The 17621-nt window shown below is 43.4% G+C and overlaps 1 pseudogene; it reads left to right on the top strand.

Annotated features, from left to right (window-relative positions):
* Positions 1-601: 601 nt before the first annotated feature.
* On the top strand, positions 602-17592 carry LOC129853833 (rho GTPase-activating protein 22-like; annotated as a pseudogene).
* Positions 17593-17621: the final 29 nt, after the last annotated feature.

Here is a 17621-nt window from a genome sequence, read left to right as displayed (position 1 = left end):
CACACACACACACACACACACACACACACACACACACACACACACACACACACACACACACACACACACACACACACACACACACACACACACACACACACACACACACACACACACACACACACACACACACACACACACACACTCTCTCTCTCTCTCTCTGTGGTTGTGGTTTGATAAAGATTATTTTGTGCAAGCTATTTTGTCTGTGAGAAAGGAACAACAGTGTAATAGAGAGAAAGAGAGAGGTAGGAGATAGAAAGGGGGAGGAGGGGACATTTGGAAGAAAATAAGGGAAAAAAACAACAACTCCCTTTTTCTGAATGAATCAATGAATGCATGAATTGAATAAATTAAGAATACTTTTTGTATGACTTGTAAGTGTACTTGTAAGGAGATTTGAAACATGACTTGTAAGAGGACACATAAGGACTTTGTGGGCTTGTGTACTGTGCTACACTGGGCTGCTAACTCTCTCTGTCCTGTCATGCCCTGCTGGCACACAGGACCAGCCCTGCTTGGCACACACACCCTGGCTGCGTGTGGACTGTGGACTCTACCCCCTGCAAAGCCAGCCAGCTGATAACTGACATGGCACAGCTGTAGCCCCTCTCCCCTCGTCTTCTCTCCCCGTACAACCTCTCCACTTGCTCTGCTCTCGCTGCTCTGTGACTGTCACCCGGCTGGGTGTGCACTCTCTTGTTGGCTACCCTCGCCCTCTTTCCTTGCTCGTTTGCCCCGTTGTTACACTGTCGCCTGCCTGTCTGGCCCTGCTTCTCCAGAGCTAGTATGGGGCAAGACTGTTGCAAGCTCCACAAACCCCAGATGGTCTACACTGTGGGTAAGGGCACCTTGTGCGTGCGTGTCTGTTTGTCTTTCTGCCTGCCTGCCTGCCTCTGTGTGCTGTGTCTGTGCAGTGTTTAGGTGTAAACACCTTGGTGGTGAACAGGTTATTGAGGGTTATGTATATGTTCAGCGACGATCATGCAATGTGTGGCTATCTCAGTTGTAAATCACTGTGTGAAGCAGCGGGGCAACCAGAAGAGAAGCAACGGAACTCTAAACTGCTCGTATGTGTTCAGACACACACACACACACACACACACACACACACACACACACACACACACACACACACACACACACACACACACACACACACACACACACACACACACACACACACACACACACACACACACACACACACACACACACACACACACACACACACACACACACACTGACAGAACATTCAAGAATGCAGTATCATCACAATTAATACATGACAGAAAATCCAAATCAATCACTTTAATTTGGGCTCTTTCAACCTTCTCTGCTACTGTATTTACACAGACATTTGGCTTTGGTGTATGTATGTACTCTAGCTGACACTCCCTTCTTCCCTCCCTCCCTCCTTCCATCCGTCTGTTTGTCTGTCTGTTCCTCTGACTCAGGTGATAAATCTGAAAGAGAAAGTGTGTGTCTGTCTGTCCCTCTGTTCAGAGAAGGGAAAGTGCTAACCCTGTTGACCGGCATTCATGAACAGCCACTGGCAGCCTATATAAATCACATGAATGTCAATAACGTCAACACCCACTGGTTGCTAGACGACTAAGCTTGTGACTGCGTCATGCTGGAGAGAGAGAGAGAGAGAGAGAGAGAGAGAGAGAGAGAGAGAGAGAGAGAGAGAGCGAGAGAGAGAGAGCGAGAGAGAGAGAGAATCTGAATGATTACAGCATATTGGATGACTGTCATTCAGATTCCATTCACCCAACATTGATAGGTTTAACCTACTACATGATATTGAAATTTGCCTTATACCCATCATGAGGTTGCTATAACCTAGCTACAAATTAAAGTTTATAACGTAGGTGCACAGGTCGAGAGACAAATTGGAATAATCAAGGTGACAGACAGCGACACATTAAATACCGCCTTGCACACTCTTGCTTGCATCAATCTGATCTGGGGTGTAATCATTAGTCCAAGCAGTTGCAAAACGTTCCATTTTTCAACTAAAACAAGAGTTTCTATTGGACAAATTCAGGTAGGTCCCTCGCCATTTCATTTCATCAGTTTAACAAACATTTTGCAACAGAATTGGTGGAATGAATACACCCCTGATCACTCACAGTTCACATTCATAACAGCCACATACAGATTCATCACTTTGCTCATTGTATAATTCCTTCTCACATTTTGTGGACTTCAGTGCACAACACAATTGCTCTCTGTGACCAGTAGCAAAAGCTTCTCCAAGCCAAACCTTCATACCATAACCGCTAACCGCAACACAGCCCAGATCATTGTCAACATATTAACGTTATAGTCAACAAACTACACTGATCAAAAATATAAACGCAACATATAAAGTGTTGGTCCCATATTTCATGAGCTTTAATTAAATATCCCTAATATCCCCTTTCCATATGCACAAAAAGCTTATTTCTCTCAAATTTTGTGCACAAATGTGTTTACATCCCTGTTAATGAGCATTTCTCCTTTGCCAAGATAATCCATCCATCTGACAGGTGTGGCACATCAAGAAGCTGATTAAACAGCATGATCATTACACAGATGCAGTTTTGTCAAATGGTCTCAAATTTTGAGGGTGTGTGCAATAGGCATGCTGACTGTAAGGAATGTCTCCCAGAGCTGTTGCCAGAGAAATTAATGTTAATTTCTCTACCATAACCTGTCTAGGACACACGTCCCGCAAGCGGCACACCCCCCCCACCCCCACTGAAAAGGCAGAGCCGCGAAATTCAAAAAAAATATATTTTTTTAAATATTTAACTTTCACACATTGAAGTCCAATACAGCTAATGAAAGACACAGATCTTGTGAATCCAGCCAACATGTCCGATTTTTTTAATGTTTTACAGGGAAGACACAATATGTAAAGATGTAAATCTATTAGCTAAAAACACATTAGCATAATCCACCATCTTTACTTTGTCCACCAACAACAGTAGCTATCACCAATTCGGCTAAACTAAGATATTGATAGCCCCTAACCAAGAAAAAAACTCATCAGATGACAGTCTGATAACATATTTATGGTATAGGATAGGTTTTGTTAGAAAAATGTGCATATTTCAGGTAGATGGCATAGGTTACAATTGCACCCACCGTCACAAATGGACTAGAATAATTACAATGAGCAACGTGTTTACCTAACTACTAATCATCAAACATTTCGTAAAAATACACAGCATACACTAATCGAAAGACACAGATCCTGTGAATACAGACAATATTTCATATTTTCTAAGTGTCTTACAGCGAAACACAATAAATCGTTATATTAGCATAGCACATGTGCAAACATTACCCCAGCATTGATTCTAGCCAAAGAGAGCGATAACGTAAACATCGCCAAAATATATGAATTTTTTCACTAACCTTCTCAGAATTCTTCATATGACACTCCTGTAACATCACATTACAACATACATATACAGTTTGTTCGAAAATGTGCATATTTAGCCACCAAAATCATGGTTAGACAATGAGAAAAGTAGCCCAGCTGGTGAGAAAATGTTCGTGCGCCATATTAGACAGTGATCTAGTCGTATACATAAATACTCATAAACGTGACTAAAAAATATAGGGTGGACAGCGATTGATAGACAATTTAATTCTTAATACATTCGCGGAATTACATTTTTAAAATTATCCTTACTTTTCAATACAGTTTGCGCCAAGCGAAGCTAAGGCAAAAAAAATGGCGTCCTAAGCCACTAACATTTTTCGACAGAAACACGATTTATCATAATAAATTGTTCCTACTTTGAGCTGTTCTTCCATCAGAATCTTGGGCGAAGCATCCTTTCTTGGGTATAATCGTCTTTTGGTGGAAAGCTGTCCTCTTGCCATGTGGAAATGCCAACTGCGTTCGGCATGAACTGGAAGCGTGCCCAGAGATTCACAGCGTCTCAGAAATAAATGTCCCAAAATCGCACTAAACGGATATAAATTGCTATAAAACGCTTTAAATTAACTACCTTATGATGTTTTTAACTCCTATAACGAGTAGAAATATGACCGGAGAAATATAACTGGCTTCACTAGTGCTTGGAAAAACAGTGGGTCGGTATCCTCCGCGCGCATGACGCACCAAGAAAATAGCTCCTACATACAGGGTTTTTTCATTTATAGTGCCTGTGACTGTGCAATCGACACCATTCAAATCGTCATCACGTAAAGGTATCCAGGGGAAGACGTAAGCAGTGTCCATATACTCATAGGAATAACAGTGGCCTTAAAACTGACTCCAGAACAGAGGCCAAAATTTCTGAAATCTGACTCCATGTCAGGGAAATTGCTGTAGAATGAGTTCTGTTCCACTTAGAGACAAAATTTCAACTCCTATAGAAACTATAGACTGTTTTCTATCCAATAATAATAATAATATGCATATTGTACGATCAAGAATTTTGTAGGAAGCCGTTTCAAAAATTACACGATTACCATAAATAGTGACAACAGCACCCCCTAGCCTCAACAGGATAACGTTGTGTTAGAGGATTTGACAGTACGTCCAACCGGCCTCACTACCGCAGACCATGTTTAACCACACCCGCCCAGGACCTCCACATTCGGCTTCTTCACCTGCGGGATTGGCTGAGACCAGCCACCTGGACAGCTGATGAAACTGTGGGTTTGTACAACCGAAGAATTTCTGCACAAACTGTCAGAAACCATCTCAGACAAGCTCATCTACATGCTCGTCATCCCTACCAGGGTCTTGACCTGACTGCAGTTTGGTGTCGTAACTGACTTGATGGCCACTGGCATGCTGGAGAAGTGTACTAGTGTGCTCTTCATGGATAAATGCCGGTTTCAAATGTACCGGGCAGATGACATGGCATTGTGGGGGGAAGCGGTTTGCTGATGTCAACGTTGTGAATAGAGTGCCCAATTGGGGCTGTGGGTTTATGGTATGGGCAGGCATAAGCTACAGACAACGAACACAATTGTGTTTTATTGATGGCAATTTGAATGCACACAGATACCGTGACGAAATCCTTAGGCCCATTGTCGTGCAATTCATCCACCACCATCATCTCATCTTTCAGCATGATAATGCACAGCCCCATGTCACATGGATCAGTGCACGTGTCCGGGAAACTGAAAATGTCCCAGTTTTTCCATGGCCTGCATACTCACCAGACATGTCACCCATTGAGCAGGTTTCGGATGCACTGGATCGACGTGTACTACAGCGTGTTCCAGGTCCCGCCAATATCCACAAACGTTGCACAGCCATTGAAGAGGAGTGGGACAACATTCTACAGGTCACAATCAACAGCCTGATCAACTCTATGTGAAGGAGATGTGTTACGATCCATGAGGCAAATGCTGACTGGTTTATTAAGGTATCTGTGACCGACAGATGCATATCTTTATTCCCAGTCATGTGAAATCCATAGATTAGGGCCTCACTTGTTTATTTGACAGATTTTATTTTATGAACTATCTCAGTAAAATCTTTGAAATTGTTGCATCACGTTTATATTGTTGTTCAGTGTAGAACTAGTAAACCCACAATTCAATCCACGAGTACAATGACTTAGTACAGTGGACAGCAACAGTTTAGCAGTGTAATGCCCGGGGTGTAGTGGAGGAAGGAGTCAGACGCAGAAGACAGAGAGTTCAGAGTAGCGTAACTTTTATTCACCACAGAGGTGAACACGACGCCACTCCAACCAAATGCCCCAACACACAAGGGGAACAAAATAGTTCCGAAAATACAACGTACACGAACCGTGACATACAAGCATGTACAAACAGTACACAAAACAATCCCGCACACCCAGCAGGCGGGGCTGCTGGGTAATAAAGCCCCACTAATCACCCTAACCACAAACAGGTGTAACCAATAAACAAATAAGGAGGGGGAGGAAAAAGTCAGTGGCAGCTAGTAGGCCGGTGACGACGACCGCCGAGCGCCACCCAAACAGGAAGGGGAGCCACCTTCGGTAGGAGTCGTGACAAGCAGTTACACCGGTGGGCCCCGGTGGCAATAAATTAATAAAACCGACAGCTTACCTTGACTTGGACCAGCTAGCTAACATAAATAGCATTCTTGTCCATTTGAGTCAGGTTGTTGAGTAGACTAAATTAGCTGCATTTATCTCTAAGGTAAACTAAAAGGGGGGAAAAAATACAAAACACATCTATCTCTCTCTGTCTCTGGTGCTTCTCCTTACTTTTTTAAGAAATTGATTTGTTCAAAACTGTTCAACTATTCTTTCTCTCTCTTTGAGTCAACTACTCACCATACTTGATGCACTGCAGTGTCAGATAGCTGTCGCTCATGCTTTCAGTAGTAGATTCATTCTCTAATTCTATGATTGGTTGTACAACATGGAGGACGTCCTCTAGAAGTCGTCAAAGTAATTGTGTAATCTATGGAAGGGAGTGAGAACCATGAGCCTTTTAGGTTTTGTATTGAAATCAATGTACCCAGAGGACATAAAATAGCTATCCTCCGGCTACACCACAGTGCTACCCTAGAGGGTGCTGTTGAGGCTACTGTAGACATTTATTGCAAAACAGTGTGTTTTAATAAGTTATTTGGTGACGTGAATATATTTAGTTTTATCTCAAAAAAAGAATAACTTTTTAATGTTTCACTATTTTTATTTTTGAGTTGGATGGTCCACCCTTTCCTCCTGAGGAGCCTCCACTGATGTGTGTGTGTGTTTGTTTGCAGGAGGCAGTGGAAAGAAGGATCGTTCAGGTCTGAGCGAGTCTTTCCTGTTCATGGCTAACTCTCAGAGAGACATGGAGGAGTGGGTCAGAGCCATACGAAGAGCTATATGGGGCCCGCTAGGAGGAGGTAGCACTCTCTCTCTCTCTCACACACACACACACACACACACACACACACACACACACACACACACACACACACACACACACACACACACACACACACACACACACACACACACACACACACACACACACACACACACACACACACACACACACACACACACACACACACACACACACACACACACACAGACATACACACACACTCATAAATAAGTCATCAAATTTGATCTGATCTTCATAAGTCACAACAAAATACAAGTGCTTAAGCTTAGTGCTTAAACTAATAACACACGTTATTGTATTTTCTTGACTATATTGAATACAAAATTTAAACATTCACATTGTAGGTTGGAAAAAGTATGTGAACCCCTAGGCTAATGACCTCTCCAAAAGTTAATTGGAGTCAGGAGTCAGCTAATCTGGAGTCCAATCAATGAGACGAAATTGGAGATGTTGGTTATACAAAACACTCACAAAATGTGAGTTTGCTATTCACAAGAAGCATTGCCTGATGTGAACCATGCCTCGAACAAAAGAGATCTCAGAATACCTAAGACTAAGAACTATTGACTTACATAAAGCTAGAAAGAGTCTCTAAAAGCCTTGATGTTCATCAGTCCACAGTAAGACAAATTGTTTATAAACTGAGAAAGTTCAGCACTGTTGCTACTCTACCTAGGAGGGGCCATCCTGCAAAGATGGCTGCAAGAGCACAGCGCAGAATGCTCAATGAGTTTAGAAGAATCCTAGTGTGTCAGCTAAAGACTTACAGAAATCTCTGGAACATGCTAACATCTCTGTTGACAAGTCTACGACCCATAAAACACTAAACAAGAATGATGTTCATTGGAGGACACCATGGAAGAAGCCACTGCTGTCCAAAAAAAACATTGCTGCACGCCTGAAGTTTGCAAAAGGGCACCTGGATATTCCACAGTGCTATTGGCAAAATATTCTGGGGACAGACAACAGTTGAGTTGTTTGGAAGGAACACACAACACTATGTTTGGAAAGAAAAAGGCACATCAAAACCTCATCCCAACTGTAAAGTATGGTGGAGGGAGCATCATGGTTTGGGGCTGCTTTGCTGCCTTAGGGCCTGGACAGCTTGCTATCATCGACGGGAAAATTATTTCCCAAGTTTATCAAGACATTTTGCAGGAGAATGTTAGGCTATCTGTCTGCCAATTGAAGCTTGACAGAAGTTGGGTAATGCAACAGGACAACAAGCCAAAACACAGAAGTAAATCAACAACAGAAGGGCTTCAACAGAAGAAAAAACGCCTTCTGGAGTGACCCAGTCAGAGTCCTGACCTCAACCTGATTTAGATGCTGTGGTATGACATCAAGAGAGCAGTTCACACCAGACATCCCAAGATGATTGCTGAACTGAAACAGTTTTGTAAAGAGGAATGGTCCAAAATTCCTCCTGACCTTTGTGCAGGTCTGATCCGCAACTACAGAAAACGTTTGTTTGAGGTTATTGCTGCCAAAGGAGGGTCAACCAGTTATTAAATCCAAGGGTTCACATACTTTTCCCACCCTGCACTGTGAATGTTTACACGGTGTGTTCAATAAAGACATGAAAAGGATTAATTGTTTGTGTGTTATTAGTTTAAGCAGACTGTATTTGTCTATTGTTGTGACCTAGATGAAGATCAGATCAAATTGTATGACCAATTTATGCAGAAATCCAGGTATTTCTAAAGTTTTCACATACTTTGTCTTGCCACTGTACATGCACACATACCCTCACAAAACACACATACACACACACACACCAACATGTAACATACTGTAACAGCCAGTTTATTGTGTGTGTGTGTGTGTGTGTGTGTGTGTGTGTGTGTGTGTGTGTGTGTGTGTGTGTGTGTGTGTGTGTGTGTGTGTGTGTGTGTGTGTGTGTGTGTGTGTGTGTGTGTGTGTGTGTGTGTGTGTGTGTGTGTGTGTGCTTGGAATCTGGTTGCCATTGCTCTAGGTATCTTCGGGCAGCATCTGGAAGAGACAATTCTGTGTGAGAGTGGGTGTGGCAGCAGAAACAAGACTGTGGTGCCTCTGCTGGTGCACCAGTGTGTGTGTTTTATACACCAGCACGGCCTCACAGAGGAGGGGCTGTTTAGAATGCCTGGACAGACCAATCATGTACGAGAGCTGCAGGATGCCTTTGACTGCGGGGAGAAACCACTGTTTGACAGGTAGGAGAAGTACTTTACTTTCACATCAAATGACAGGTAACACAACATTATGTAACACCACACACAACACGGACAGGTAGATGGGCTGAGTTATAATGATGTTTGACAGATTATCTACAGATACGGAATATTTAAATATTATCATGTAAAGAGGAAAACACAATGTATGACCGTGAACTGTACTGACCTCTCACCCTGACCTGTCCTGATTTGAAAGTAACACTGATGTCCACACGGTGGCATCCCTGCTGAAGCTTTACCTCAGAGAGCTGCCGGAGCCTGTGGTGCCTTTCAACAAATACACAGAGTTCCTCTCCACCGCTCAGCTACTGACCAAGGACAAGGAGGAGGTGTGTGTGTGTGTGTGTGTGTGTGTGTGTGTGTGTGTGTGTGTGTGTGTGTGTGTGTGTGTGTGTGTGTGTGTGTGTGTGTGTGTGTGTGTGTGTGTGTTTGTGTGTGTGTGTGTGTGTGTGTGTGTGTGTGTGTGTGTGAGTGACACACGCGCCTCAAGTAGTAATGCTCTCATTTAAACCCTAATGAATAATGATAGTGACATTTGTTCTTTTGAAGGGGATCTTTGAGCTGGGCAGGCAGGTGAGGACTCTTCCTCAGGTCAACTACAACCTCCTGAAATACATCTGCAGGTAAACAGATTATAATTATGTCATCTATGAGAACTGAGTATTGCAGAGTCTCGCCTACAGTATCTCTCTCTAGTCTCCTCCATCTCTGTAAATATTATTAATAGATAATGACATCATCTCTATAGATACTGATGTAAATACATGTCTGGCTTCCATCTCTATGACTACTATCAATACATCTTCAATGACATCATCATTCTAGATATAAATCTTGAATGACATCACCTAATACTATAAATAGGTGTTTAATGACATCAGAAGGCAGCTGAGGCAGCAGAACAAGGCAGATCACACAGACGGTGCAAACAGCATGACTCACCACCACCTCTCATACTAAATCTGTCTCAGTCTGTATCATACTGAACATACAAGAAATGTGATATTCAGACAATCTTGGATGAAATAAAATGTCCTTCATGTTTTTTTTTTCCTATGTGTTTTACGCTTACCAGCCTTTATATATATATGTGTGTGTGTGTGTGTGTGTGTGTGTGTGTGTGTGTGTGTGTGTGTGTGTGTGTGTGTGTGTGTGTGTGTGTGTGTGTGTGTGTGTGTGTGTGTGTGTGTGTGTGTGTGTGTGTGTTTCTGTGTATTTGCACTATAGATTCCTAGATGAGGTCCAGTCTCACTCCAGTCAGAACAAGATGAGTGTTCAGAACCTGGCCACTGTGTTCGGACCCAACATCCTCCGACCCAAGATGGAGGATGCACAAACCATGATGGAGGGTAGATACCAACGCGTTTTCCTCTCGAATGACACACGCGCTATTTTTATTTTTTATTAACCAGGTAGGCTAGTTGAGAAAAAGTTCTCATTTACAACTGCGACCTGGCCAAGATAAAGCAAAGCAGTTCGACACATACAATAACACAAAGTTACACATGGAATAAACAAACATACAGTAGAAAAAAACTCTACATACATTGTGTGCAAATGAGGTAAGATAAGGGAGGTAAGGCAGTAAATAGGCCATGTTGGTGTCATGACGTTGGCCTGTGGGTAAGGTTTATGAACCTCCCATAAATACCTTTCTCCCGTCCCTCTCTCTTGACTCTACAGAGGGACTCTTGAATAGCCTTTGTTAAACAGAGATTCTGGGAACATCAGAAGGTGGGGGGAAATGAATCATATTTTGGTAATCCAACCAGTTGAACATATGCGTTGGTACTTAATGAATATGATGTCAGTTCGGTTGTCATCTGAGACATTCTCATCAATGATAGGATGACATAAACGGTACCGTGGAAAGTCTACACATTATAGTTATCAGATTCACATGGAATTGTTGTGCAATTTAAATGTTTGAATATAAAATTATTTGGGATGGGATGAAATGTAATTTTAGCTTCTAAAATGTGAGAATTGGGTTTTCATGGGTGAATTAGGCCCGACTCAGTGGCCAGCCCACGTGAAAAGACGTTGGTTTGAACTCTTGTTCACTACAGAAGTGATACCTCCTAGCTGTTGAGTTAGCAACAGCAGCTGCAAACGTGGGCTAGGAAAGAACAGACAGAGTATCCCGTCTACCACACAATGACGTTACTACAACGTATCCAATTTATCACCAGAGACATTCTTCAAAGGACTCTGTTGGGCAACATGGCCTTCCATCTACGACCAACCTACCGAAGCGCAGCTCAGAGTAAATATTTATTAAATTTTCCTTTTCCAAATGGCCGGTAATTTAGAATGCATAAGATTCTGTATTTACGATAGAGTAGCTGCCTACGGCCTGATAGAGACATCGCTTCTCCCTTTGTTCTTCAGTCTTCCCACTCTTTCACTCAAACCCAACCACCTTTTCTTTGTGTAACCAGCTGTCATCTTTTCCGTCCGCCAGGGACATTTTCCTTTATGACCTAATTTGTAATCAAGGTATGATTCATTCTGTGTATATGTAATTCTGTGTGATTAGTTAGGTATTTAGTAAATAAATCATTGAACCCAATTTTGTATTGCTGATTCAACTTGTTAGCCAGGGTTCGTGAAGATAACAAAGAATTTACAACTTTCAGATGAGACTGAAATAAGGTGACGATTAATATTGACTGCTATTGATATAAAATATTACTAGGTCTTTAAGAGTTCATTCGGAAGATAACAGCTCTATAAATATTATTTTGTGGGGCCCCGACTTTCTAGTTAATTACATTTACCTGATTAGCTCAATCAGGTAATATTAATTACAGAGAAAGGATTTTATAGAACAGCATGTCATATCACTTAATCCAGCATAGCCAAAGACACGACAGTGGCGAAGTAATTACAAAATAGCAATTAAACACTGGAATGGTAGATGTGCAGAAGATGACTGTGGAAGAAGAGATACTGGGATGCAAAGGAGAAAAAATAAAAAAAATACAGTATGGGGATGAGGTAGTTGGATGGGCTATTTACAGATGGGCTATGTACAGGTGCAGTGATCTGTGAGCTGATCTGACAGCTGGTGCTTAAAGCTAGTGAGGGAGATATGTGTCTCCAGCTTCAGTGATTTTTGCAGTTCGTTCCAGTCATTGGCAGCAGAGAACTGGAAGGAAAGGCGGCCAAAGGAGGAATTGGCTTTGGGGGTGACCAGTGAGATATACCTGTTGGAGCGCGTGCTACGGGTGGGTGCTGCTATGGTGACCAGTGAGCTGAGATAAGGCGGGGGTTTACCTAGCAAAGACTTGTTGATGACCTGGAGCCAGTGGTTTTGGCGACGAGTATGACGTGAGGGCCAGCCAACGAGAGTGTACAGGTCGCAGTGGTGGGTAGTATATGGGGCTTTGGTGACAAAACAGATGGCACTGTGATAGACTGCATCCAATTTGAGTAGAGTGTTGGAGGCTATTTTGTAAATGACATCGCCGAAGTTGAGGATCGGAAGGATGGTCAGTTTTAAGAGGGTATGTTTGGCAGCATGAGTGAAGGATTCTTTGTTGCGAAATAGGAAGCCAATTCTAAATTTCATTTTGGATTGGAGATGTATACAGAATGGTGTCATCTGCGTAGAGGTGGATCAGAGAATCACCAGCAGCAAGAGTGACATCATTGATGTATACAGAGAAAAGAGTCTTCCTGAGAATTGAACCCTGTGGCACCCCCATAGAGACTGCCAGAGGTCCCGACAACAGACCCTCCGATTTGACAGACTGAACTCCATCTGAGAAGTAGTTGGTGAACCAGGCGAGGCCGTCATTTGAGAAACCAAGGCTATTGAGTCTGCCGATATGAATGTGGTGAATCGAAAGCCTTGGCCAGGTCAATGAATACGGCTGCACAGTATTGTCTCTTATTCATGGCGGTTATGATATCGTTTAGGACCTTGAGCGTGGCTGAGGTGCACCCGTGACCAGCTCTGAAACCAGATTGCATAGCGGAGAAGGTACGGTGGGATTCGAAATGGTCGGTAATCTGTTTGTTAATTTGGCTTTCGAAGACCTTAGAAAGGCAGGGTAGGGTAGATATAGGTCTGTGGCAGTTTGGGTCTAGAGTGTCTCCCCCTTTGAAGAGGAGGATGACCGTGGCAGCTTTCCAATCTTTGGAAATATCAGACATACGAAAGGAGGTTGAACAGGCTAGTAATAGGGGTTGCAACAATTTCAGCAGATCATTTTAGAAAGAGAGGGTCCAGATTGTCTAGCCTGGCTGATTTGTAGAGGTCCAGATTTTGCAGCTCTTTCAGAACATCAGCAATCTGGATTTGGGTGAAGGAGAAATGGGGGAGGCTTGGGTGAGTTGCTGTGGGGAGTGCAGGGCTGTTGACCGGGGTAGGGGTAGCCAGGTGGAAAGCATGGCCAGCCGTATAAAAATGCTTATTGAAATTCTCAATTATTCATTGGTGGTGACAGTGTTTCCTAGCCTCAGTGCAGTGGGCAGCTGGGAGGAGGTGCTCTTATTCTCCATGGACTTTACAGTGTCCCAGAACCTTTTTGAGTTTGAGCTACAGGATGCAAATTTCTGATGCAGGCAATGAGGCAGTGGTCGCTGAGATCTTGGTTGATAATTTATGTGAAATTAAGGGCATCAAGCTTAGATTGTAGGATGGCCGGGGTGTTAAGCATGTCCCAGTTTAGGTCACCTAGCAGCACGAGCTAGATGGGGGGCAAAGATAGATGGTTCACATATGGTGTCCAGAGCACAACTGGGGGCAGAGGGTGGTCTATACCAAGCGGCAACGGTGAGAGACTTGTTTCTGGAAAGGTGTATTTTTAAAAGTAGAAGCTCGAATTGTTTAGGTACAGACCTGGTTATTAAGACAGAACTCTGCAGGCTAACTCTGCAGTAGATTGCAACACCGCCCCCCTTGGCATTTCTACCTTGTCGGGAAATGTTATAGTTAGGGATGGAAATTTCAGGGTTTTTGGTAGTCTTTCTAAGCCAGGATTCAGACATGGCTAGGACATCCGGGTTGGCAGAGTGTGCTAAAGCAGTGAATAAAACAAACTTAGGGAGGAGGCTTCTAATGTTAACATGCATGAAACCAAGGCTTTTACGGTTACAGAAGTCAACAAATGAGAGCACCTGGGGAATAGGAGTGGAGCCAGGCACTGCAGGGTCTGGATTAACCTCTACATCACCAGAGGAACAGAGGAGGAGTAGGATAAGGGTACGGCTAAAGGCTAAACGCTATAAGAACTGGTCGTCTAGTACGTCCGGAACAAAGAGTAAAAGGAACAGGTTTCTGGGCACGATTGAATAGATTCAAGGCATAATGTACAGACAAAGGTATGGTAGGATGTGGATACAATGGAGGTAAACCTAGGCATTGAGTGATGAGAGAGATATTGTCTCTAAAAACATAATTTAAACCAGGTGATGTCATCGCATGTGTGGGAGGTGGAACTAAAGGGTTGGATAATGTATATTGAGCAGGGCTAGAGGCTCTACAGTGAAATAAGACAATAATCCCTAACCAGAGCAAACTAACCATAACATTTCATGTGGGGATTTGTAAAATGATAAGAGGAAGCAAAATTTAAGTTCTATCTTTTCTTTTACAATGTCAATGAAAAGGAGGAATTGTTTAACCAGAGTTTAAAGCCAGTATACGTAATTTATTTCTCAGCTAATCGGCAACCCTGTCACTTTTTTTTGGATAATCTGAAGCATGGTGCTGGAGAAAGCATTTTCAGAATCTGTAAAAGCGCTATGTATAAATCCTATCAATAACGATTTTCTTTTTTTCTACCCTGCAGGTAGTTCCCAGGTGCAGCACCTGATAACCATATTGATCAGTGAACACTCTCGTCTGTACCAGGGAAAGGCAGAGACTCCCAGGGAGGACCAATTTGACCCTCCAACTCCCTATCCCCAGGCCCCCTCAATTCACCACTGCATGGTGGAGTGGCTCTCACAGCAGAGCCCCACCAACCCCACCCAGCCCTATCCCTCCCTGGGACAGACCCCTAACACCCCAAGTCAGGAACCACTTCAACCCATCCCAACCTCCAGTGGCTCCTCTCTCGATACTGACCACACTGTATCAACCACCCAGGGAAGAAAAGAGGGGTATTCTGAGGGAAAGAGTGACGGCAGAACAGAAGGAAAGATGAAGAGAAAGAGTGAAGGAAAGAACGAAAGAAAGCTTTCGGGTGGTAGTCGTGCAGCCTTCGGTCCCAGTAAACAGTCCAAAAGCCTGTCTTCATGGAGGTCCTCCTTGAAGGGCGGGTCTGGGTCAATAGGGGTGAGGGGGAAGATAGGAGGGTCAGCGGTTGACATGTCGACTGTCACCGGGGGCAACTGGGGGATGAACGGCTTGTCACCCTTCCACAGTCACCGACGGACCGCTTTGACCGACAAACGACTCAAAGAGTCCTCGCTTTCCCTGTCAGAAACACATAAAGACTCTCTGCCAGACTCCTATACTGGGTCCTCTTTGTCGATAAAATACTCTTCACACTCCCAAAGAAGCTCGCTAAAAGACTCATCTCCTTTACATATAGACTCTTCCAATTTTAGTATAGACTACTCCTTTTCCAATATAAAGCCCTCCATCTCTGTCAAAAACTCCTCCCATTCCAACAGGCTCTCGACCTATGACAACGTTACCATCACTTCCTGCAGTCTGAGCTTGCCCGGTGGAAGCCCCTCCCCCTGGACCTCCTGTGAAATCTCATTGGCTGAATCTACAGGAACTGATCGCACTACACTGAACTCTGGGTTAGGGTCTGGCAAGGCTGTGACGGGGTCCTCGGTGGCTGGGTTCAGTAGCTCTGCTCTGGAGCTGTGTGTGAGCAGTGCTGACTGCAGCAAGGGTGACCCTGGAGATGACATCACAGGTCTGAGGTCAGGGGTCAATGAGGGTCTGTTTAGCCTGGTGACAGATCTAAAGGAGGAGCTGAGGGCGCAGAAGTTCAGATATGAGACACAAATACGCAAGTAAAAACGAACTTCTTGTTGCAATGGTACAGTATGTTGTGTTATGTGTGCATGTGTGCACATAATATAATATATGTCATTTAGCAGACACTTTTATCCAAAGCGACTTACAGTTATGCATGCAAACATTTTACATTTAGGTGGTCCCATGAATCAAACCCACTATCCTAGCGATGCTCTACCAACTGAACTACAGAGGACTTATGTGTGTGTGTACACATCCATGTGTGTCTGCTGTACTCTCTAACCCTCTCCCTCTGCTCTCAGATTGGAGGAGTCATGTTCAGGTCTTCGTCTCCAGTCTGGTCGTTTAGAAGAGGATCTTAACCAGGAGAAGAAGAGGTTTCGCATGCTGGAGATCCAACTGGGGAACTCTAAACGTGCAAGGCAGGATGCAGAGACTTGGAATGTTCTTCTGCAGAAAGAGAAAAAGTTCTGGGAGACCTGACCACTGGCACACAAACCAGCTAGACCTGAGCTGACAGTGTCAGCCCACTGAGCTAAAGCCTAGGCATTCACTATGGGAGCGAACACAGGTCAGGTCTCAGGTGAGGTTAGCCATCAAATGAGTTTAACTCTGCTACACTCAGAAAAAAATGTAAGAAAAATAACACAGGTCTTGAATTAAACAGGAAAGTACTATCTGAGCTTTTTCATCAAGAAATGCTATATTTTGTGTTCCATTGCAAAATGTTTTGCTACTGTGTGCTCTAATGAACACAACCTAAGTGTCTCTCCGCCTGTGCATTAGGACTAGGCTTAATATGTGTCCATGAAACCGGACCCTGGAGTATTCATTCAGAGGTTGCTCTAGACTATTGTGATACAGAAGGTTTTTATTCTTATCTGAAGTCTACTGCTGTCTATTACTCCTAATGCATTGTCATTCTTGGTAACTGTGGGCCAGTTTCACAGAAACAGATAATGCCTAGTCCTGGAATATTAAGCACTTTCAATGGAGATGGCCCATTGAGTTTATTTCAGGACTAGGCTTACGCCAGGATTCAGTCAGATCGCGCTTTGTTAGCTATGCACCTCTTAAAGGTAATTTTCCTGCGTTTGTGGAGACCGCATTCATGGTAAATGCTACATGTGTTGGCTAAATCGGAAATTACCTTTAAATGTCAAGCGCATTATAAAACGGATCTCCTGCTGATAGGTTTGAATCCCTGACTTAATCTTTGTCTGGGAAACCACCTTTGTGTGTACTAGACTGTTATTGATCTCTTTAAAGATGAACCTCTAAATGGTTAAATGTGATACTTACTGAGCTAACACCGCACTGTTAAAAAAACAACCTCTCAGGTATTTCTAAATATTCTGGTCTGAGAGATGATGGTATCTCTATTCCTGTACTTGAATACTCTTCTGAAATAGACGACTTTTATCACGCCACGGTTTCACCACACTACAGAACATTTTGCTGACTTGTTTCTGATTTAAGGCCTTGTTTATCAGGTCCAGACTTTTGTACAGACTCAAACTGACCAGACTCTAGTGAAAGCCTCTGAGCATTTGTCATTATAAATGAATGTCCTTACGAGAAGTATGCGTTGAGAATAAAAACAA

Source organism: Salvelinus fontinalis, chromosome 1 (genome assembly GCF_029448725.1).
Source record: "Salvelinus fontinalis isolate EN_2023a chromosome 1, ASM2944872v1, whole genome shotgun sequence".
In the NCBI taxonomy this organism is placed as follows: domain Eukaryota; kingdom Metazoa; phylum Chordata; class Actinopteri; order Salmoniformes; family Salmonidae; genus Salvelinus; species Salvelinus fontinalis.
The sequence above is the reverse complement of the archived record's forward strand: the minus strand, read 5'-3'. Positions and strand labels throughout refer to the sequence as shown.